The 23,852-nt window shown below is 43.7% G+C and overlaps 1 protein-coding gene across 1 annotated transcript in view; it reads left to right on the top strand.

Annotated features, from left to right (window-relative positions):
- The window catches only part of nrcama (neuronal cell adhesion molecule a), a 430,696-nt gene that overhangs the window by 21,794 nt on the left and 385,050 nt on the right, over positions 1 to 23,852 (top strand). The gene's annotated exons all lie outside the window — the stretch shown is intronic.

The raw sequence follows: 23,852 nt of genomic DNA on the forward strand, positions 1-23,852 counted from the left end.
TGCTGTAATTTTTCTGTGTTCTTCTCTGTTCTCTATATGTTCTCATCAATGCTTATTTTAGTACTTACCTTGGTGTCATCATTAATTTTAGCAACCATACTTCTAACCCCTTCATCCAGGTGTTTTATATAAATTGTAAAGTGTTAAGGCTCTCGCACTGATCTGATCCCTGTTGTTTACCCCTCAAAAGCAATGAATGACCCATTCATGCCATACTTCTGTTAGCTGCACAAATACACTCAGTGGCCACTTAATTAGGACAGGAGAGGAGCCAGGTGTGATCTTCTACTACCGTAGTCCATACACTTCAGGGTTTGACATGTTGCGCACCACTGTTATAACACGTGGTTATTTGAGTTACTGTTGCCTTCCTGTCAACTTGGACCAGTTTGGCCTTTCACTTCTGACCTCTCTCATTTCCAGGGTGTTTTCACCCACAGAACTGCTGCTCACTAGATGTTTCTGTAAACTCTAGACGCCGTTGTGCATGAACCTCCTGTCTGAGATAATCAAACCACCCCCTTTGCCATTAATAATCATTCCATGGTCAAAGACACTGAGATCACATTTCTTCATCATTCTGATGTTTGGTCTGAACAACAACTGAACCTCTTGACCATCTCTGCATGATTTTGTGCATTGAATTGCTGCTATATGGTTGGCCAATTAGATATTTGCATTAATGAGCAGGTGTACCTAATAAAGTGGCTACTGAGTGCATGTTACTTTCTATATCACAAGGTTTTATATTTTTTGTTGCAACGTTTAAATTTGCACCTCTTTGTACATTTGCTGGTTCCCCTTTATCCACAGGGTAGTTATTTATTTGAAGTTTTCTGATAACTTGGCCAAAAGTGAAGATCCAGTCACAAACCCATGTTGAATATTTCCAAGTCCCTTACGCTAATATATCAAGAGCTTTTAACATTCTCTGAGTAAAAGCCAACTGGTCTTTAGTTATCTGTTTCCAATTTCCCTCTCTTGCTGAACTGTGGGACCCGCCATGGACAAAGCCTTGGTTTAGATTCATGCACAACTAACAGAGAAGCAAACAGATCCAACTCATTCATGCCAACCAAGGTACCCATCTGAGCTATTCCCATTTGCCCATATCTCTCTAAACTTTTCTTCTCCAGTTCTTCAGTCCAGGAATAGGAAGCAGAAAGCTCTCTATGTGTATTATTTGGTCACTTACCAATTGTTTGCATCTCAGCAACACAACTTCCATTTATACTGTATAATAGTGGAAACCATCCAACAGAAACTTGTTCAAAAGTTATCAAGTTCAATTTTAATTATCATTCAATCATACATGAATACAGCCAAATGAAACAGTGTATCTGCGGTGCCGAAGTGCCAAACATAGACAGCACAAGGCACATATAACACATACAAGGTAGCAAGAAAAACATAGTCAAAAAAAATGTACCCAAGACCTTGAGTGACATATCCTGTAAATTGATGGTGCATGGGTGCGATTTGCAAGAAAAAGGCAGTTCTCTGCTGTCCACAGACCAAAGCACACATGCATGCATAATTGTCATTGCGCTGATCAAGCACTAGAGGGTAGCACTGACAAGAGAGGTCACCCCATAACTGATAATGGATGCTGTGCTATATGGCATGTCCTCTCATGGGCTACAGCAACAGGCAAGCCCACGGCTTGAGGCCAAGTCCTCACTACAACTGAGGACATGCAGCTACCTCACCGTCTGTCATTTCAATAAACGAGAAATGCACTTGCAGTATTCTGTATTATCAATGTCCAACAGGATCTTGCGATCGCAAGGTAAACGTCTGAACCAATCACTTGCTGTTACACTGCGCACCACCTTTACGCACCAACTCCGATGTTTTTGATACCTTCTTGTAGCAGGCAGGAACACCTGCTACAGGAATTAAATATCAAATAAGGCATCAAATAACAATTACCATTGACCTGAAGAATGATGTTTTTGGCTGGAAGACAAAATAGTTGTTACAGAAGCAGGGCTATATTAAATGATGGAGAAGTAGGTAATGAGGCAGAAAGGTTTATAGAATAAATTTCAGAATTGGGTCCTGATGAGTGTCTCCCTCCTTCCCCCACTCCCCTACCTCCCCTTCTCCCCCCCCTCTCTTTCTCCCTCTTTCCTCTCCCCCCCCCCCCCCCCCCGTCCCATTCTCCCCTGCAGCTCTTTCCTGCTCTTTGGTGATCATCCTTTGTTCTGCATCATACTGAGACTTGGCCCTGAAGTTGTTCCATGTTTTGGCAATCTTGGTCCTAACTGCACTCTGATTTGGAATCATTTTCCAATGCTTTTTTTAATTTTAAAATTTCTACTTAAACATCTTTGAACATCAGTAAATGTATACTTTTTAAAGAGTTGTGCAGTTTTTGGAACAAGATCTTTAATTATTACATTTTGATGTGATTCAATTAGCACATCTTAAAATAGATTAATCACAAAGCTTTGTCTAATCCACCATCTGTGAGTAACCCAATTTGAAATAACTTAAAATAACTTTAAATAACAACGCAGAACTAATTGCCAGTACATTGCCATGTTCTTTCCCAGTTAAAGAAAATATTTAAAAGGCTTTCAAATATATCTGTAATTGTCTCTAAGCAGTTTTGTTTCAAGTATGTTCTCCAACCCCTGCAAAGTCTGCACAGACAAGGGGCTCAATCCACAGCCTCGACCATCCACTTCCCTCCATGGACTCTACTCAACTCATTGAGATTCCCCAGCACATTTTTCCTCCAGATTTAGGGACAACTCCTCATGCTGATGATTTTGAATTGGTGATATTTTGGTTCTCTGGGCTGTTTCAAACCAAAATATTCTAGAAAATCAATTTGTTTCAAATTCCTCAAACCTTTCATTGTCATTTTTTCAGGAAATGAAAGAATGACACTCACCTATTTAGAACATTTCAAGATCTCAGGAAGTCCGTAAGTCCAAGTACTTTATGGTTTATGTTCTGAAGCTGAGTCAGTATTGTAATCCAACAGCCAACTTGCACCTAGCTGCTCCCAAGAGTAATCAGGACCAGATAACCAGTTGCAGTGATGTTGTATAAGGGTTAAATATTGGCCAGGACATTGAATTCTTGCTCTTAGTTTCTTTCATCTTGAATATTAACTTGGTAGAACAGACCATTTGCCCTTCAGGATTGTGCGTGTGTCTGCCTTCGACCCCCAGAGGAAGCTCAAGACTCTTGTCATTGATCTGTACTTAGTTGTATCATTAAACATTTAGGGAAAGCAAGTATCTACACAGCAGTATCAAGATTCCTTGATGCCCTTCTTGACCTAAAACATCAATTGTCCATTTCCTTCCCACGTCACAATATCTGTAGGTTAAATGGCCACTGTCAAATGCTCCTATCATCTTGGTGCAACTCAGCAGGTCAGGTAACATCAATGGAGAGGAATAAGCAGTCAATGTTTTGGGCTGATATCTTTCATTAGGACCTGAGTCCTGATGAAGGATCTCAGCCCGAAATGTCCACTATTTATTCTTCTCATAGATGCTGCCTGAGCTGTTGAATTCCTGTAGCATTTTGTCTCTGTTGCTTCAGTTTCCATCATCTGCCGTCTCTCCCGTCTCTTCCCTTGACGTAATATATGTGTTTCTCTGAATATGTGCTTATTGCTGCTCCACAACAACAAATTTCACCTCATGTGTCAGTAATAATACATCTGGTTGTATTTCTGAAGAACTCCTCAGAGAACAGCAGTGCAACAAAACAATTAGTTGGCTGACCAGCTTCAGAGTGACTCCAAACTAACTCTAGGGATTAGGCCCAGTCTGTAGTAAAGTTCCACTTCAGTGGTTTCTATTACCTTTATGAACATTAGGTTCACAGCTGGAATATTGCATGAGTTAGCTTGGAATGCATGTTGCCTGCAGGTTGGTGTGGATGGTTATTTTGTGGCTCATGGAACTGCTGACTGCATTAGAAAGGTACATATTTGATGGGTAGATATCCTGGAGAACAGGAATGTTGCTTCCTCAATACTTTGGGTGATTCTTATGGATTTTAGGTTGCTGATAATGAAAATCACCATGAAATTTCCCTATCATGCACCATTGTTTTTGAAAAATCACCTATATTTGTTATTTCAATTCATAATTCAAGTCAATTAAAATGTTGCCTACAATATAAGCTGAAAAGTTTTCTATCTTGTCCAGGTATGTCTGAGCATGCAGAGGCAGGGTGGATGCTGCATGGCAGGACAGGATTTAGAAAGGCTATACATTTAAGTGAAGAATAGTGTCAGGGCAACTGGAATCTATCAATGCTGACTGTTTATTGTACACTTAAGTGAGAAGCCTCAGATACTGAGTACAAATGAAAATCAATCTTAGCTTAGATGTACAATTGTAAAGTTACCACTGTGTTACTAAATGCATTATTTTCAATAAAACCTAATTTCTTTCTCCAAATTCCTACATGATATGAATAGTCTGAAATTATATTTGTGTTCAGCTTCAAGTGGTCTATCATAAACAAGAACAGTTTCTGAGGAAGCAATATTTTAAAAAGAAGATTGTTGTCCAATGTAACCTGAGTGTTGAGGTGCTAAGAGACCAATGGGAACAGGACCTCACATTAGCCTTTACTGAGGCGATAGGAAGCTGAACCTGGAATGGAACTGCTTTCTTCTTTGTCTTTGCTTCCTTTTCGGGGCAAATACATTGGAAAGACTTGTTGCCCAGATCAGAGTAAAATAACACAGGTAGCTGTTACTGTGACGGTAATGGAGTTCGGAGATCAGTTCCGGCGCCATTCTGTATGGAGCCTGTACTTTCTCCCCGTGGGATGCATGGATTTGCCCCGGGTGCTCAAGTTTCCTCCCACAGTCCAAAGGCGTTCTGGATAGGTTAATTGGTCATTGTAAATTGTCCTGTAATTAGGTTAGGGTTAATTAGTCAGGGGTTGCTGAGGTGGCTTGACTCAAAGGGCCTACTCCATGCTGTGCCAATAAATAAATTAATGAATATCTTGATTCCCCATATGCACTTGCATGTGCAAGTATTATTTGTGGCGGTGTGTTGGTTTGGCATGCAACAAAGAACAACAATATTCAACAATTTTAAAAATAAAGTTAAATGTAGAGATGTGGAATGAAATGTGCATAAATACATAAATACCAGCATTTTGTAATATAAACAGCATTATAAAGAGTGGTTTAAAGTGCTTACAGTGATGGCGGTATGTAATAGAATGAGGGGGTTGGGGGGTGTCTGACTAGAATGGTTGATCAGATTAACTGGCTGGAGGAAGAAATGTTTCACACGGTGTGAAGTTTTTGTTTTAATGTCCCTGTAGCACTTTCCAGAAGGGAGCTTTTAGAAAAGGCAGTTTGCAGGGTGGATGTTGTCTGCAATGATTTTTCCTGCCTGCCTCTTTGTCTTGGACACATACAAGTCCTGCTGTGACGGTGGACTGCAGACAGTGACCTTTCCTGCTGACCTGACAGTTCGTGGTAGTTTTCGCATATTGTGAGAGGATGCTGTGCCAAAGCAGACAGTAATGTCTGATGTGTGGATGCTCACTCTATGATGGCAACATCAATATTCTTCCTACATCCAGCCGCAGGGTTCAGGGGAATAAAGGAAACTTTACTGTAATTTTCGAAATTTCAAGAAGAATTACAAGAATGTACTGAATACTGGTTCTCTGTTGTGTCATGATGATTTAGAATATTCTGCCCATCATTACTTTGAATGAACATTGTGTTCTCTCCCTTATTAACCAGGAGGAGAAGCTAATTGTTATAATGAGGTTTAGTTAATGGGTTGGTATTCTTTAGCTGAGACCTTCAAATGGGGGCATTTGATGGAGGAGTTTAAAATTGGGGAAGAGTGTGAGACGTGAATATTGTGCAATTATTTCCAATCAATTGGTAAGAATACAGTAAAACCTCCTGGGCTGTTTTAAAAAAAAGATATTGTTTTTCTTCGGCAGTTGTTTTCCTCAAGCTTCTGAATTTTCATTGAGGTGCAGACAGAGCTAATACTTAGTCTGTGACAGTGACATTCCACGGAGAGGGTGTGAGCCAGACAGGAAATCGGCTTTGTAAGTGGAGTGGTGGGATTTACATTGGTCAGATGGGGGTGTGTGGGAAGGAATGAAGTTGGAGTGACGTTAACTCAGAGAAGGTCATTTTGTGTGGCTGTAGAAGCCAAGTCTGTGACATTTCAGAGGTTAAGCTAGTAAAGAGCACTGGAAACGAATTGTAAATGGCTTGCTGTCATCTGTTCTACTTTAACTCCTCCTTTTCATGTTCCTGTGAATGATAATTAGCTCATCTGATAACTGAGCTATCCAAGTTTATCAGAAAAGGGGAATGAACTTGCTGTGGTTGCCAATTAGTGAGTTAAAAGCTGTGGGGCCCATTTGTTTAAATGTGCTCTCGTGTTCCCATATGCAGCAACTGCCTGTGGTGCTAAATAAATTGGTGAATTAAATTGATTTGTTATTGTCACATGTACCAAGGTATTGTGGAAAACTTGCATATAGTCCTTATAGAGCAATTTGTTGCAACAGTGCATTGAAAACTACAAGGTGAAACAATAAAAGTGCAGAAAGTGTTACAGTACAGAGAAAGTGCAGTGCATGTGAACAATAGGGTGCAAGATCACAGTGAGGTAGATAGTGAGATCACGAGTAGATCTAGGGAATCATTCAGCAGTCTTACTAGATCAGGATTGAAGCTGTCCTTGAGCCTGATGGTATATGCTTTCTGGCTTTTGAGGATGTTACCAGTACTAGTCTCAGTGTTTGGATTCTTGCCTGCTATAGCAACCTCTTGCCTTCACACTCTGCCGTAGATATAGAATATTCCCAGCCATTTCATGGAGTTGTATGGAACTCAGAATGGAATACAAGTCAGATATATCAAGGGCAGTGGCGGTGGGTTTAACAAGCATTTGAAAGGAGATGAGGTTAGGTGCAGGAGAAGTTGATTCTCATTGGGGAGAGCAGGGTAAAGGGACTGCTGTTGTAGTCAACAGCTGCTGTGCAAATCAATGGAAAAATTCGGGAATTAGGCTGTGAGGTGTTTTTAAGGTTTGGGTATTTATTATTAGGAGTTCTGGAACCAAGCTGGATAGATGGCGTCATTGCAGTTTACCCATGATCTCAATCCTAGATCTCAGTCCAATGTACGAAGGGAGTGTAGTGTTGAGGTGTTTTCATTTTTAGATTTCTGAAACACCTTTTTCACTTTTGACTTGCCATTCTTTGTTATTTTCAGGAGACCTTTGGCATTTTCTGTATGATGACATGCACAGAGCATTTGATTAATTTTTCTACCATTTCCTTGAACCCTACTATAATTTCTGCTTCGTTCAGTTCAAAAATGTGTCCAATCCTCAGGCTTTATTTTGCTTTTTTTGGGCAGTAATATGTCGTTTTTCCTTTGATTTAATACTGTCTTTAACTCCTCTTGATAGCTGAAGTTGAAACTCTTTTCCTGTTTCTTGTGTTAACTTAATACATACCACATTGCAATCAAAATGTTTTTGACTATTTACTGTCATGCCATTTAATGTCCTTTCTGAATCTACCATAGCCCCTTCAGGGCTCAAACCCTTGTAGTTTTCTTAATCCAATTTAAGATCCTAGTTTCAGACTGAACTGAGTAGTGTTAATTGTTTATATAAAATTCCATCCTATTATGGTTTGTGTTCTCCAGAGGAATTACTATGATAGATCTTGAGTTAAGCTAGATTTAAAATCACCATTTCCTTCATTGGTTTTGAAACATAACTCATCTTGAAAACCATCCAACCTGTGAAATGTCCTCTATGTTACTGAGTGTTTTGCTTAGATCAAAATCCCTCATAACTTCCCTATAATGAGACATGTCTGTGATCCGATATTAACAGGATCTGTGCTCTGGAGTTTGTTGTTTGTTGCCTTTCTTCCTTGCTCGATGATCATCCTGGTTCCCAAATAATATAAACACTAGATCCTGGAAATCCAGAGCAACAAACACAAAATGCTGCAGATCAAGCAGTATCTGTGAAGAGGAAAAGCAATGATCAAATCCTGGTGAAGGGTCTCAACCTGAAACACTAACTGCTTATTCCTCTCCATAGATATTGCCTGACCTGCTGAGCTCCTCCAGCATTTTGTGTGTATTGATCCCAAGTAAGATGTACAGGAATCCCAGAGAGAAAAAAAAAATCAGCATGGCCATGCTACATGCTGAAGTAATTGAGATTTCACCTGCAACCAAGCTTTGAGCTGTTCTCCCCAAGGGATCCTACCCTAACATGAAAGCTCCAATGTGACATGATTTAATTTTAAGAAAAAAACCTCAAACAGTAAATATTTGAAGGAACCATTGCAATTCTGAAGAAACCAACATGGCCTACGTGAGTATCATGAGGCAGACTGCCAAGCTGATATAATTAAAAATGAGAAATATTGGAATTACTCAGCAGGTCAGGAAGCATAGCAGAAAGTTCAACTGAGCTGTCAGTTCACGTCATTGCTTCAATCAAATTGGTTGTTTGATTCTTCTTTGGTCTTCCTCTGGTGGTTCTTTAGTCAGGTTTTATACAATAGGCATTTACAGGTGTGTCATTATGCACAGATTGCTGGTTCATTTGGAGGCTCAGATTTTTCTTCAACACTTACTCTAATTATGCTTATCTATATTCTGAGGTGACAGATTTTCCAAAGGCACAGGCATGTTTTTTCCCCTAAGGATGGGATGCACTAACATCCATTCATGGCCAAGGTATTGGGAAATCTAGCCTCTTATGAGCGGGTCTAGACAGTTGGCATAGTTTTAATAGTTCCATCACCTTCTAGAATTCTTGCCTTTTCTGCTTCTATTCAGCAGCAGTGTCCTACAAAACTTTGGATTATCCGATAAAATGAGGTGGACATGAAGGTTCATTCTTCAGAATGTCCCTAATCCCGAAGAGTACTATAGAAAATGTGTGTTTCGGAAACTGGCTTTGATGTTGATGCCATAGCATTGAGGGAGACAGTCAAAACGGGCTCTCACGTGCTTTCAAGGTGTGACGGTACTGATATGTGGTCTGAACTGCTTCCAAGTTGTCATAATTTTCACTGGCAATAAAATCTCTTTAATTACAGTATCAAGTCACTCTCAGTGCTACCTAAATTAACAAGACATGCAGTTTGCTGAAAGCCCTTCCCTACCTTTCAATCTGGTACATGGAAATATTGCCACAGGGCCTATAATGTACTTTCTGCCAAATGACCCTTTCTTCATTAAACTGCCCTGGCATCCTGCCAAGTCTGTTGTGATCTATTTGTTAAAAGCTGAAAGGATTTATTCATTCACATCATCCCCAAAGTTGTGCAGTTTAAGTGCTGGGGAAACTGTAGCAGACTCTTCAGCCATGTAGAAAAGTGCTTGGGACAGTTACAATTTGGCATATCATCTGCTCTTCCTGCCCTCTAAATATTGACTTCTTTGACCTTTTAAGGGAAATGGTCTGTGCCAAAAATTAAACATTTTTTGTCATTGCTGGATTATTGAGTTTGGCATTGTACGTGTATAGTTAATATTGATGGTTGCTTAAGCAAATTGAATGTATTCCACATTGTGGTTTGGCTAGGTTTTGTATTCTTGATAACAAAGCTGAAACTTTGTAATGGAATGCTTCTTTGTATATTTATTAGCAGAGTGTCACTGTACCAGCTAATTCTTTGGAGGCGCAGCGGGAATTGTGGCAGAATTTTAAAACAACTGGTTTGTTTTGCATAAAAATTCTCTAGCAAACAGTCTGCAGTCTTTCAAAATGAGTTTCTATGAAATAGAAAAACTGACAAGTGAATGCAAAACTAGCACTAGCTCTTGATAACAGCAAAATGACTTCTCTGGCAATGAGTGGAGATATTCAGTAGTTTTCAATAGGTGCATTTAATGCCTGAGAAATGTATACAATATACATCCTGAAATTCTTTATCTTCACAGACATCCACTAAGACAGAAGGATGCCCCAAAGATTGAATGATATGTTAAAACGTTAGAACTCCAAAGCCCCCCCCCCCCACCAACTCCCCTCAATCATCACTTACACCAATATCAGTGCATGATTGACAGGAGTGGCTATGTAACCAATCTCATTCTGATAGTGTTAGGTGATGTTACTGTATACAATCTTATTTGCTGAATAGTCTCCCTTTTATCAGATGGCTCAAAATTTCAGTATAAAGGAATGAATCAAGCCACCTATTCTGTTCCAAGTATTCTAATTAGTTAGGCTACTGATACGTGTTGATTGCTGTATCTGGGACACAAGGACCAATGATTGTTTCAGTCCTTGTGGTGGACAGTTCTGTTGAAAACCTCTGAAATGATTGTGGACAGGACTTGGAAACCTGCAAATTTCAAAGTTGAAAGTAAATCTATTATCGAAGTATGGATATGTCACCATATACCGGATTCATTTTCTCACAGGCATTTATGAGAAATATAATAGAATATATGAAAAGCTATATATAACAAAAACTGACAAACAAGCAATGTGCAAATGATTTAAAAAAATACAGTACTGAGAACGTGAGTTGTGGAGTCCTTGAAAGAGAGTCTATAGATTATGAAGTCAGTTCAGCATTGAGGTGTGTGAAGTTATAAGACTGTAAGACTTATTTACTGTCCATTATGCAACTTGTAATGAAGGCACTCCATCTCTGGTGGTGTTCAGGGCTTCTTTCATCATGCCAGTAGCCTCCTCTGGATTTTCACTACTGTCAGCCGTGCAAGTCCTAGTTGGAGACTCAGGAATACAGTTGCACACAGATGCAGAAGGATTCTTCATTGCTGTTTCCTTAACAGTTTTGTTTTTACCAGTCAGGGTTGTTAGCACTAAGCTGAACCCCTGAACCTGGAGGACCATTGAACCACACTTTGTCTGGCTGCTGTCCTTTGACCTGTTTGACATGGATGACCCAACTAAGAACCAAAGCATAAAGCATTGACTGCAGCCGACATAGCTGTCCTGGTCATAGGGGCACACAAGCCTCCAAGCCACAACAAGGTTGTGGTCCTCTTGGAGGAAGACCCTAAGATATAGGAGCCGAATTAGGCTGTTTGGCCCATTAAGTCTGCTCTGCCAGTTCATTATGGGTGGTTCAGGAGCCTGCTGTAAAAGGCACCCCACCCCACTCCCCAGGGGAGCAGACACTGTGTCTGGCTGAAACTGAAGTGAGGAAGACCCTGGCCGGGGTCAACCCATGCAAAGCTGCAGTGCCCAATAACATAACAGATCTGGTTTTGAAAGACAGAGGTGCTGATGGGTATATTCAACCTCTCTCTGGAACAGTGTATTATCCCCTTGGTTTTCAAGGAGGCAACCATCATTCCAGTGTCAAAGAAGGTGACAGTAACTGCCTTAATGACTATCATTCTGTGGCATTATCATCAACCATTATGAATGGCTGGTTATGAAGTGCATTAAAGTTTTTCTCCCAGCTACGTTGGATCCTTTCCAATTTGTTTATTGCTCCAATCAATCTACTGACAATGCCATAGCTTCTGCCCTCCACTCTCTCCTGTCCCACCTGGAAATTGGGGTCTCATATGCTGGGCTGCTGTTTAAAGACTTCAGTTTGGCATTTAACACCATCATACCGCAGAAACTCGTGGGGAAACTGTCCTTGTTGGGTCTCAACACTTCCCTCTGTAATTGGATCTATGACTTAAGAGAAGGGGCACTGTCAGTCCATGTGGGTCGCAATGTCTCTAGTCCCATTACACTCAGCACTGGCATTCCCCAGGGCTATGTGCTCAGCCCGCTGCTGTTCACACTGCTGACACATGACTCTGTCACATATCTATGCATAATTAATTGTAGATTTAATTTTTAGTTTCCTGAGTTATTGTATATCATATGTGTGAAGTGTACTACAGTGTTTTACACCCTGGTCTGGAGAAACATTGTCTCGTTTGACGGTACACATGTCTACAGTTAAATGACAATAAACTTGACTTGTCTTGATGGTTGTAGGGTGATCACTATTCTTGAGCCTGGTGGTGTTGGACCCTAGGCTCTCACACCATAGAAACACCCACTAAAGGACCTAAGGGGTCTCCTAGAATTTTCTGTGCAGTGGGAATTTACCATGGGTCATTTTTTTCAAACCTCTATGCTGGGAGGAAAAAAGCATCTTTGTTTTAGCAGTCTAAGTGAAATAAATGCTCTTCGTGTATTGGCACTTTCTGTCTACCAGTACAGTGATGAGATTCACTGTTTAAACTGAAATCTGGCAGGAATGCATCGACAATGGTTTGGAAAGGTCACATGGGCATATTTTGTACAGCTTTTCTACTTTATGGAAAACAATTTAATTATCTTTGAATTTTTCAATGATGAAGTTTATACACCTTTTGCAGAGTAAAGCATTAATTTCCACCAGGGTAGAAATTTGCCATTCAGTTAATTGTGCTGTTGGGCAGAAAAAAGGCAGTCTGATTGGCAAGAGATGGTCCTCAAGGAAGGGAAATTGACATTAATCCTAACAAACTTAAATGGAAAACACAAAAATGCAACAAGCAGACTCGTCACAGCAATAGCCCTCGCGACCTACAGTGGTCAAATACTTAATTCCTTATATAAGCTACTTAAGCGAATTATTGAACACAGATTAGATTTGGTCAGCAGAGCACTAGACAAAATAACAATATAGCTGATTGCTAAATAGTAAAGAGTTCAGGCAGTTGTGTCCCTTCTGATTACATACTTTTCAATTTTACGGAAAACAATTATATTTGAATTTTTCAGCAATTAAGTTTGTACACCTTACTGATTTTCTGCTTTAAAATAAATAGTGAACATTGAGTTGCAAACTTTCTACACCGATTACAGTGCAAGTATTTACATCCTCTTTTGTCCTGTTCCATGCCATCGTGGAATGCAGTTCTTGGAAAACATGGCAGATTTTAAAATGGAAGAGAGGGAGAGTATTTTGCTGTCCAAAATTCCAGATTGTGTCGAGCCATAATGCTCAAGGCACTTCAACTTCCACTGTGCCTAAATAGAATGTTAGGAGCCCGTTTCTTACTGGGGTGCACTATTGATAGGACGGGAATTGCGAGAATTTCCACATGATGAACTGAGGTTAATCAAAAAGGCTGAATACATTTGCCTCCAGGTAACTGCACGATTCTGCATTGTTACCAATATGCTAAATGAGGCTGGTGTCTGCATTCTGCCTCATTTATCATTTTGCAGGACGACAAGGTGAGGGACTGAGTTGATGGAGAGGAAAGCAGAATAGCTTTAGAACAGTAGAAGTAGTCGTCAAAGCAAATTGAGCCGACATATTGTAAAAGATTAGGTACTTAAGTGCAGTCTGAGTTTATTCCACAATCGCTTTGTTTTCGGTTTTTAATTTTGGCAGGAACGGGTGGTGTTGGTTGTGACCTGTTTCGGCCATTCCCAAGTAATACACAAAAAATGCTGGATGAACTCGGCAGGCCAGGCAGCATCTATGAAAAGAGTAAACAGTCAATGTTTCAGGCCGAGACCTTTCATCAGTTGGAAAAGCAACGAGAAACTTTTTACGCTGCGTTCAACTAAGGCACAGTCCCACCTATAAACTATTGTTCTGGGTCTTATGAGGTAGCTAGTGTACGTCTACCCACCTCAAAAGAATTAGTTCACTGGCGCGGAAGCAAGTTACCCGCAACCACGAGAAGAAAACTTTTCTCCGTTCATCAACCTTGAAATTGCCTGATAATAGTTTGATATTAATTACCCCTGATAATTGATATTAGTTTGTCATTCCAGCCCAAGCTGGAGCAATCCATTTCACAAAGGATCTCCGTCTGGGTTCAATCTAAGCCCTCGAGGCACATCAGCCCAAGGACAATCTCTTGAGTGGCATCCACCGTTTGCAGGTTCCAAAGTGTAGCCTTTCAATATCTTGCGGTGACATGAAGTCTTACGCATGTAGTGCCCTAAGAGAAAAGGAGGTGTGCATCTTTCGAGAAGGGGTCTAGTCTATCACCTCATCCAATCTCGAAGGCAAACTGAGGAGATGCAGACCCACCGAGAATAAGGTGCCTCCTGCACCTTATTAGGGCCGAAAAGAATTTGCTCAACGTAATGGCCACCCTTATACAATCCTGGTGAGGAACCGGTGGCCTCAGACGGAGGAGGCTGTGTGAGTGGAGGTGATTCTAAAGCACTTGACCTGTGGGGCCCCTTCAGCTACCTAATGAGGAACTCCTGCCCAGTTCATGGTGAATGCAGTTGATTGCTTCACTTCTGACGCCAACAGAGGGGCGGCAGCCTCTGAGAGTTATTGAAAAGCAGGCTCTGAGGGATCCAAATTGTTAGAAGCAATTAAAGGAACACCCTGCCACAGCTTTATTATGGCATTGCCGGTATTTGAATGCTGCGTCCACTCTTTAATTGGTTGGTGAAGGTGAACATTTGCATCTTTGGCTTGTCCCTCTAGACTAGTAAGGAATTTATCCACCGTAAAAATTACTGGCTGGACAAGGCAACAGAACTTAGAAATCTACAGCACATCTTTTGCCGACCATGAAACCTACTCTAGAAGCTGTCTAGAATTACCCTCCTGCATAGTCCTCTAATTTTCCAAGCTCTATCTACCTGTCTAAGATTCTCTTAAAAGACCCTATCTTTTAAAAGACACCTCTACCACCGTTGCGGGCAGTGCATTCCGCACACTTGCCCCTTTATGTGGAAAGACCTACCCGGCATCCCCTCTGTACCTACTTCCAAGCACCTTAAAATTATGACTCCTTATAGTCCAATAAGGAATACAAAGCAAGTCAGTCCAACTCCTGAATGATAATTACTGCCCAGTTTGGGCATGCACGAGATGGTCCTCGGCTTTGGTTGAATAGCCTGACGATGTCTACTCAACCCCCACGCTCCTTCCACTCTGCCCACCCCCTTGACCTTATTTGGTTCATCTCCCTTTCCCGTCAGATTCCATCATCTGCAACCCCATGGTTTCTCCGCCTACCGTCTCCCAGCCTGTCTATTCCCACTTTTCCTCTCCCAGATGTCTATCATCCCTCCTCGCATCGATCCATCCCTTCCTCTCACTTCATTACACTGGCCGTGTTCCCTGTAGCAGTTCAAATGAATGGTCTCCACCCGAGACATCAACTGTCCATTTCTCTCCATAGCTGCTGCCTGACCAGCATTTTGCTTATTGATATAACTGAGGGTCGGTCGTGTTACTTGGGCCCGGGAGAATTTGTGGGGCTATCCCATTGCCATTCAGAGAATGGGAGGAGCTAGCGCTAATGCAGCTCCTTTCTCAACCATTGGCTGCATTAATTCCGCCTTTCTCTACTTTTAATACAGTCACTAATGTTGGAATTCCGGTAGGCACCAGTAGCAATGACAACTGAGTAGCCAGCATTGAAATGGGCTGAAAAGCAGTTGCTGGAAGCGTTAAATAAAAACAATACATTTGCTGTGGCTATTGAGAGTTGTTATTTGCGCTAATTTATGATTCTGGCGAGTTAATCTCCCGCTCGACAGATATGCTGATGCATCTGTTTTCCTAGGAATATTTGAAGAACCTTTCGCACTGGCGGGAGTAGGAAAAGTTTGCAAATGTCCACATTCACAATCCAGTTGTGCCAGGAATGACACACAGAATGTTTAAAATGATATTGACGGTGGGGGGGGCGGGGAGTGTGGTGGTGGAGGAGGGAGTTTTTTAAAAATGTACTAGACTTAAGTAGGTGCGCAGGTGTGTTTTTGGGATCTGTGCGTTTTCCCCGTTACCGTTTGCTGATTTTGTTTAATCACAGTGGTGTGGTGTTCTGGCCGCATTGAGGAATGCCAAGCCTTTCAACATTTTACCTCAATTGAATGCTGAAAGAATAAACAAAGCCGCTTCTGTTTCCTTTTGCTCCCCCCCCCCCCCTTGCTGGGCCCTTGTGCTGGCCTTTCCCGGAATGAGTGTGGGTTTGGCAGGTGGGGGCTGGCGAAGGGTCAGGGACGAAGAACCAACGTAAAAGAGAACCTGTTATTGTATCGTCGTCTCAGGCACCAGTTCTGCCACTTTCAGTGGATCCTTTACAAATTGCCAGCTACAGCAATGTGCGCCTCCGGATTGGCGCAGGGAGTAGAGCCAGTCCAGTGGCCGGGATTCATTCAGTTTTAAACTCGGCTGGCGTCTGTTTGTACGTGGAAGGTTTCCCCCAGTGCTCTGAGGTTAATTGGATACTGTAAATGTCATCTTGTATGTGGAGGAAGTTGAGAAGAATTCAATTGGAACTCTTCCTTTTAGGAGAGATTTAAGGAGATTAAAATTAAGTGAGCTGGCAAATGCTAGATGGGATGAAATGGCCTCCACTGTCAGGTGTGGCCCGTTGTTTGTTGTTGCTGTCATATTGAGTCAGGTTTGCCGAGAGAATGAGCCTGCCAGTGAGCTCAAATCGTACATAACCTGCTCCGCGGCCCGTCTATTTCACTTTGCAGGTGTGTTCCTGGAGGAATCCCCTTCAGCCTCCCTAACATAAAACTATCCAGGCTCTTCAGCCCACGCTGTTATGCCGTGATGCACCATCAATAACTCTCGGAGACGGGAGGTGAACGATAGGCTTTTATTAGCAGCAAAATGGAGCACAGCATCTCAGAGACTGAGGGGGGGACAAGTGCCTCCAATCACATTTATACAGGGGTCTGTGGGAGGAGCTACAGGAGCAGTCAGCAGAGGGGCGTGTCCAGACGGGTATACATAGTTTACCACATTCACCCTCCTTTGTTTAAAAGAGAGTCCCCACGGGGTGAAGTTTCTTTCAAGTATATTTACAGGTTAAGTCTATCAGGCGGTCGAGTCTGTCTCTGCGATCTACGTAGCACCGGTGGTGATTGCACCGGTGACGGTGGTTGTGCTGGCTCCGGCCTGACTTGAGGTGCCAGCCCATTAGGCATCAGTAATCCCTCATGCGTGTGCGTGGCGCCCTGTATGGGAGTGTCGTGAGGAGTCTGTGTAGGGCTTGGTGTGCGCGGTGTCTTGTGGGTATATACATCGGTGGGTACGGGGTTCATAGTCACCATGGAGTGTTCGGGGTAGGGGTCTGGTGCTCCTGCGGGCGTCAGGTTGTGGACGGAGACCGTGTCCTCCCGCCCATCAGGTAAGACCACATAAGCATACTGGGGGTTCACATGTAGAAGGTGAACCCTCTCGACCATCGGGGAGTATTTATTGCTCCTCGCATGTTTCCGGAGCAGCATTGGCCCTGGGGACGTCAGCACTGATCCTAGGGTGGTCCCAGTGGCAGACTTTCTGGGAAAAGAAAAGAGTCGCTCATGAGGGGTGGCATTGGTGGACGTGCATAACAGGGAGCGGATGGAGTGGAGTGCCTCAGGGAGGACCTCTTGCCAGCGAGAGACCAGCAACCCCTTTGACCTAAGGGCTAAGAGTGTTGCCTTCCACACTGTGGCATTCTTCCTCTCCACCTGTCCATTCCCCTGGGATTATAACTCGTGATCCTACTAGTAGCAATACCACTAGCCAGCAGGTACTGGCGCAGCTCATCACTCATAAATGAGGACCCTCTATCACTGTGGATATAGCAGGGATATCCGAACACAGTGAAGAGCTGGGGCAGGGCATTTATGACGGACGTGGCAGTAGTGTCGGGGCAGGGAATGGCAAAAGGGAACCGCGAGTACTCGTCGATTATGTTGTGAAAGTACACATTGCAGTCGGTGGAGGGAAGGGGACCCTTAAAGTCGACACTCAGTCGCTCAAAGGGGTGGGTGGCCTTGATAAGTTGCGCCTTTTCAGGACGGTAGAAGTGCGGTTTGCACTCAGCGCAGACTTGGCAGTCCCTGGTCGTCGTCCTGATTTCCTCAAGGGAGTGCGGCAGGTTCCAGGTTTTCACGAAATGGTAAAGTCGGGTGACCCCCGGGTGGCAAAGATCTGCATGGAGGGTGTATAGCCGGTTGAGCTGCACGTTGGCACATGTTCCCCATAGGGCATCAGGGGGCTCATTGAGCCTTCCAGGCCGGTACAGGATATCATAGTTGTAGGTGGAGAGTTCTATTCTCCACCTCAAAATTTTATCATTTTCGATTTTGCCCCGCTGTTGGTTGCTGAACATGAATGCAACTGAGCGCTGGTCGGTCAGCAAGGTGAACCTTTTGCCGGCGAGATAGTGCCTCCAGTGCCTAATAGCCTCCACTATGGCCTGGGCTTCTTTCTCCACCGTAGAGTGCCGAATTTCAGGGCCTTGAAGGGTACGAGAAAAGAATGCTACTGGCCTGCCTGCCTGATCGAGGGTAGCAGCCAGCGTGAAATCGGCGGCGTCACTCTCTACTTGGAAGGGAATGGTCTCGTCCACCGCATTCATCGTTGCTTTGGCTATGTCCCCTTTAATATGGCTGAAGGCCGCGCGGGCCTCGGCTGAGAGGGGAAATGGGGTGGACTTGACCAGGGGGCGAGCCTTGTCTGCGTAGAGAGAGACCCATTGGGCGAAATAGGAAAAGAAGCCCAGGCACCGTTTGAGGGCTCTGAGGGTGGTGGGAAGAGGGAGTTCCAACAGGGGGCGCATACGGTTGGGATCAGGGCCAATGACCCCATTCTCCATGACATACCCAAGGATAGCAAGTCGGGTGGTTCTGAACACACACTTGTCAGGTAAGGTTAAGAGCTTTGGTTGCTTGGAAGAATTGTTGGAGGTTAGTGTCGTGATCCTGCCAGCCGTGACCTCAGATGGTGATGTTATCCAGATATGGGAGCATGGCCTTCAGTTGGCACTGGTCCACCATCTGGTCCATTTCCCTCTGGAAGACAGAGACACCATTCGGGACCCCGAAGGGGACACGCAGGAAGTGATAGAACATGCCGCCCGCCTCGAAGGCGGCGTAGGGGCAGTCCTCCGGGCGGATGGGGAGCTGATGGTAAGCGGATTTCAGGTCTATGGTCGAGTACACCTTGTACTGAGCTATCTGATTGACCATATCCGCGATGCGGGTTAGTGGGTACGCGTCAAGCTGCGTGAACCTATTGATGGTCTGGCTATAGTCCACGACCATCCTATTTTTCTACCCGGTCTGAACAATGACCACCTGGGCCCTCCAAGGACTTGTGCTTGGCTCAATGATCCCCTCCCTGAGCAGCCGCTGCACCTCTGACTGAATGAAGGCCCTGTCCCCCGCACAGTACCTCCTGCTTTTAGTTGCCACAGGTTTACAGTCAGGGGTCAGGTTGGCGAACAGTGGTGGGGGAGGGACCTTGAGGGTGGCGAGGCTGCAAGTGGTGTCCGTAGCGCGGCTGTTGGCATGGTGTTGGGTGGGATGTGCGGGTCAGTGTGTGTGTGGGGGCAGTAGCGGGGTATGTGATGAATTCCCACAGAACTGAGGATTTCTGACAGTGTTTGGTGGGTGGGGCCCATCATACTGTATTGTTACACTTTTCAGGTGGTTCTGGAAGTTGAGCCCCAATAATACAGGAGCACACAATTGAGACATGACCAGTAACGCAAAGTCCCGATATTCTGTGCCCTGCACTCCCAGTGTCACTACATAACCCCCCCGGATGTCTGTGGAATGCAATCCAGAAGCCATGGTGACCCTCTGGCTTACCGGCTGTGTCATGAGTCCACAGCGTTGCACCGTGTCTGGGTCAATAAAACTCTCAGTGCTGCCCATGTCAAACAAGCAGCTAGTCCTGTGCCCCTCCACCAGGATGTCCATCATTGACCTTGTGAGCTGGTGTGGAGCACTTTGGTCGAGGGTCACGGAGGCCAGAGTTGCATCGCCGTCTTGGTGCCCAGTAAGCACCCATGGGTTAGGGGCGGGGCGAGTTGGTGCCAACAAGGATGGCCGCCCCATGCCTCGCACGTGGCGGGCAGGCAAGATGGCGACCCCCATGCCTCGCACACGGTGCTGCTCGACCCCACTCGTGGTTTGGACTTACAGGCCTTGGCGAAGTGGCCCTTCTTTCCGCAGCTGGAGCAGTATCTTCTTGGGCTGGGCAGCGTTTTCGGGGGTGCTTTTTGAGTCCGGAGAAGTAACACTGCGCGGACTTGCGACTGGCAGCAGCTGTGGTTGACTCGCCAGCGGGTTGCGGGGTCTGCAGCGACCATGGGGCCGGCGGGAGTTCACGCGCCTGGACAGCATCAGCGTTGTGTAGAGCGGCCTCCAGCGTGTCAGCAAGGTAAGATCGGTGTGTTCCAGCAGCCACTGGCGCACATACAGTGACCTGATCCCCGTAACGAAGGCGTCTCGTACCAGGAGCTCTGCATGCTGTTCCGCCGTTAGTCCCCTGCAGCCGCAGGCCCGTACGAGTGTCTGTAGGGCCCAGACAAACTCAGCGCTCGACTCTCTGGCCTGCTGCCGCTGTGTCGCTAAGCGATGTCTTGTGTAGACAGTGTTCACCGGCTGCCGGTATTGTCTTTTGAGGGCATCCATTGCACCCTGGTAGTCCGTTTGGTCTCTGATCATGGAGTAGACCCTTGGACTGATTCTGGAGAGGAGAATCCTGTGCATCGTGGCAGGGCCGGTCACATGAATCTCCTCCAGGTACGATTCGAAGCATACTAGCCAGAGTTCGAAAGCGTCACCAGCTTCCTGGGATTGAGGGTCGAGATCCAATCTGTTGGGTCGTAAAATGCTCTCCATGTTTTAAAATTGCTGCTAATAAATTTGATGCACCATCAATGACTCTCGGAGATGGGAGGTGAACGATAGGCTTTTATTAGCAGCAAAACGGAGCATGGCATCTCGGAGACTGAGGGGGGAGCAGTGCCCCAATCGCCTTTATACAGGGGTCTGAGGGAGGAGCCACAGGAGCAGTCATCAGAGGGGCGTGTCCAGACAGGTATACATAGTTTACCACATGCCGAACTTTCAATTTGGGTCATTCTAATCTTTCCTTTCCCGGCACCCCTCCATTTTTCTTTCATCCATGTGCCCATCTAAGAATCGCTTCCCAAATCTCCCTAATGCATCATTAATCCATGGATTGTTTTGTAGGTTTGCATCTGGTGACTCACACACATAAACGTACGCATCTAACCAGCTCTGCTACCGGCACCAGGCGCTGCGCATTGTACCTTCTCCAGAATCTGACATGGGCGTCTGCCCTCCAGTTGCCCATTGGACGTCAATCACTTTGACGAGCTTTATCGCCTGTGCATCCGTTTCCTTGCACGGTGATTGGATAGTTTGATTAGGGATAATCATTATGGTTTTGTGATGGGCGGGTCGTGCTTCACGAGCCTGATTGAATTCTTTAGGGAAGTGACAAAACAAATTGATAAAGGAAGAACAGTGGATGTATATGGATTTTAGTTTGGCATTTGACAGGATCTCCCATGGTTGGCTCATTCAGAAAGTCAAGAGGCACGGGATTCAGGGAAACTTGGCTCTGTGGCTTCGGAATTCTCATGTCCACAGAAGCCATGGGGTTGTATTAGATGGAGCATACTCCATCACATACTACATAACCTGTAGTGTTCTGCAGGGATCTGTTCTAAGATTCCTGCTCTTTGTCGGTTATCTAAATGTCTTGAAGGAGGAAGTGGAAGGGGAGTTCGTATACTTGCAGATGACGTGAAGTTTGGTGGAGTTGTGGACAGTGCAGAAGGTTGCTATAGTTACTGCAGAACATTGATGGGATGAAGAGCTGGGCTGAGAATTGGCAAATAGAGTTCAATGTGGGAAAATGTGAGGTGATTCACTTTGGAAGGTCAAATTTGAAGGTTAATGGCAGGGTTCTTAGCAGTGTGGAGGGACAGGAATTTTGAGGTCCAGGTCATTAGAACCCTTAATAAAGTTGCCATGCAAGTTGATAGGATGGTTTATGATAGTAAAGTTCTAAACTCAATGACCATAAGCCCTAATGGATATAAATAGTCACTAAAGGAAGACTATACTGTAACTACCCAATCTTCAAAGACTAGTTTGCTTCCTTGTTTATTCTCCACAGCAAGTTTTAACTTCCAGTCCCCACCATATCTACCAAGGAGAAAATGCTTCCAGCTAACAAAATAGTTTAAAACACAGTTTGCTTATTTTCAGTGACACACATTTAAATCCAAACAATGTTCTTAAAGCACATTCAAAGCACACAGAGGATTTCTATTTTATAAAATATTTCCAAATTACAAACCATTTCTAAAACGCCAAGGATTTCCAAAATACAGGTACAATTCTTATAAGCTAAAAAGACATACTGATAAGGCAGATGAACAAATCATTCACCACAGAAACTGAAACCAGAGAAATGGATTCCAGTCACCCCATCTTCCTATCACTTTCAAAGGTACATTTAATGTCAGAGAAATATATACAATATACATCTTGAAATGCTTTTGCTTTGCAACCATCCATGAAAACAGGCGTGCCCCAAAAAATTGAATGACAGTTAAATGTTAGAACCCCAAAGTCCCCCACAGCTCCCCTCCTTCCCTCCCACGTGTAGGCAGCAGCAAAGCAACAATCCCACCTCACTACACCAGCAAAAAAAAAAGCATTGGACCCACTACCGAGTGCTCAAGCGTGCAGCAAAGTCCCAGACTTGCAGTACCCAAAGACTACTTGTTCACCCAATGTTCAACATATCACAGGCTCTCTCTCTCCCTAATAAGGGAGAAAGAGGTGTCTCTGCTTCACAGTGAGAGGGGAGACATAACAAACAACTTGCTGGTTTACGACGTTAAAAGTCCATTGGTTGCTCTTTCCAAGCTCTGTGCCCAAAGATCTCGCGTCTTTGGCACACAGCCAGAGATCTTCTGACTCCCACGACATACCGATTTCCTACCAGGACACGGACCCACGATCCGTCTGTCTCCAGAGTCATGAGATCCCGGCCCTCCAAAGGCGAGCTAAGCTCTTTGGCATGTCGAATAACGGCCAGTCGTGAAACCCTGAGAGCAGGTCACATTCCCGCACAAACCAAAATAAGCGTGTAACTCCGTCAGGGTCTTCAAAGAAGCCCTGAAAGGGAATAATAGAGCCATCATTAAGCTCAGCCCTCTTCTTCTTGATACTCTTTCATTTTCAATCTTTTTTATTGATTTCCAAATAAAGAATGTACAAATCAGAAGAGGAGTTTAACAAGTAGATAATATAAAAGACATATAAACAGCAATAGTAAAAACAAAAAGTATATAATATCAAAATCAAATAAGTCAAATATTATGCTGTTATATATACAATGGTAAAAAAAACTACAACTCCTCATAACAATCATAAAAAAAATTGAAAATTTTATTGATCAGGAAAGAAAACCCCACTAACTAAACTTGAAACAAAAAACAAAAAAAAGAGCAAAAAAGGAAAGAAAAAGAAAGATTGGGCAGTCCAATTGAGGATAAAATTAGAAAAAAAAAGAGAGAAAAAAACACATCCTTCCAGTCATCTCCGAACCTTCATGGATAAGGATTTTCCCCAAAGAGAATAAAGAAAAATAAATAAATAAAGATAATTAAATCATGTGAAAATATTGAATAAAGGGTTGCCAGACTTGTTCAAAATTAAAGGATGTATCAAATGTCCGGCTTCTAATTTTCTCCAAGCTTCGACATGACATAATGGAGGAGAGCCAATAGAAAACAGTAGGTGGGTTAGATTCTTTCCAGTGTAACAAAATAGCTCTCCTCACCAGTAAAGTTGAAAAAGCTATCACATGTTGGGCGGAAGCAGACACTTTGCTTGCTCCCTCTGGAAAAATCCCAAAAATTACTGTAAGTGGATTAGGTTGAACATCCATATCTATAACTTTAGATAATAGTCCAAACACATCCCTCCAAAAATTATTTAAACTTACACATGACCAAAACATATGAGTTAAAGTAGCCATTTCTGCATTACATCTGTCACAAATAGGGCTTATATTTGGAAAAATATGTGCCAATTTAT

The sequence above is a fragment of the Hypanus sabinus genome, chromosome 8 (assembly GCF_030144855.1).
Source record: "Hypanus sabinus isolate sHypSab1 chromosome 8, sHypSab1.hap1, whole genome shotgun sequence".
Taxonomy (NCBI): Eukaryota; Metazoa; Chordata; class Chondrichthyes; order Myliobatiformes; family Dasyatidae; genus Hypanus; species Hypanus sabinus.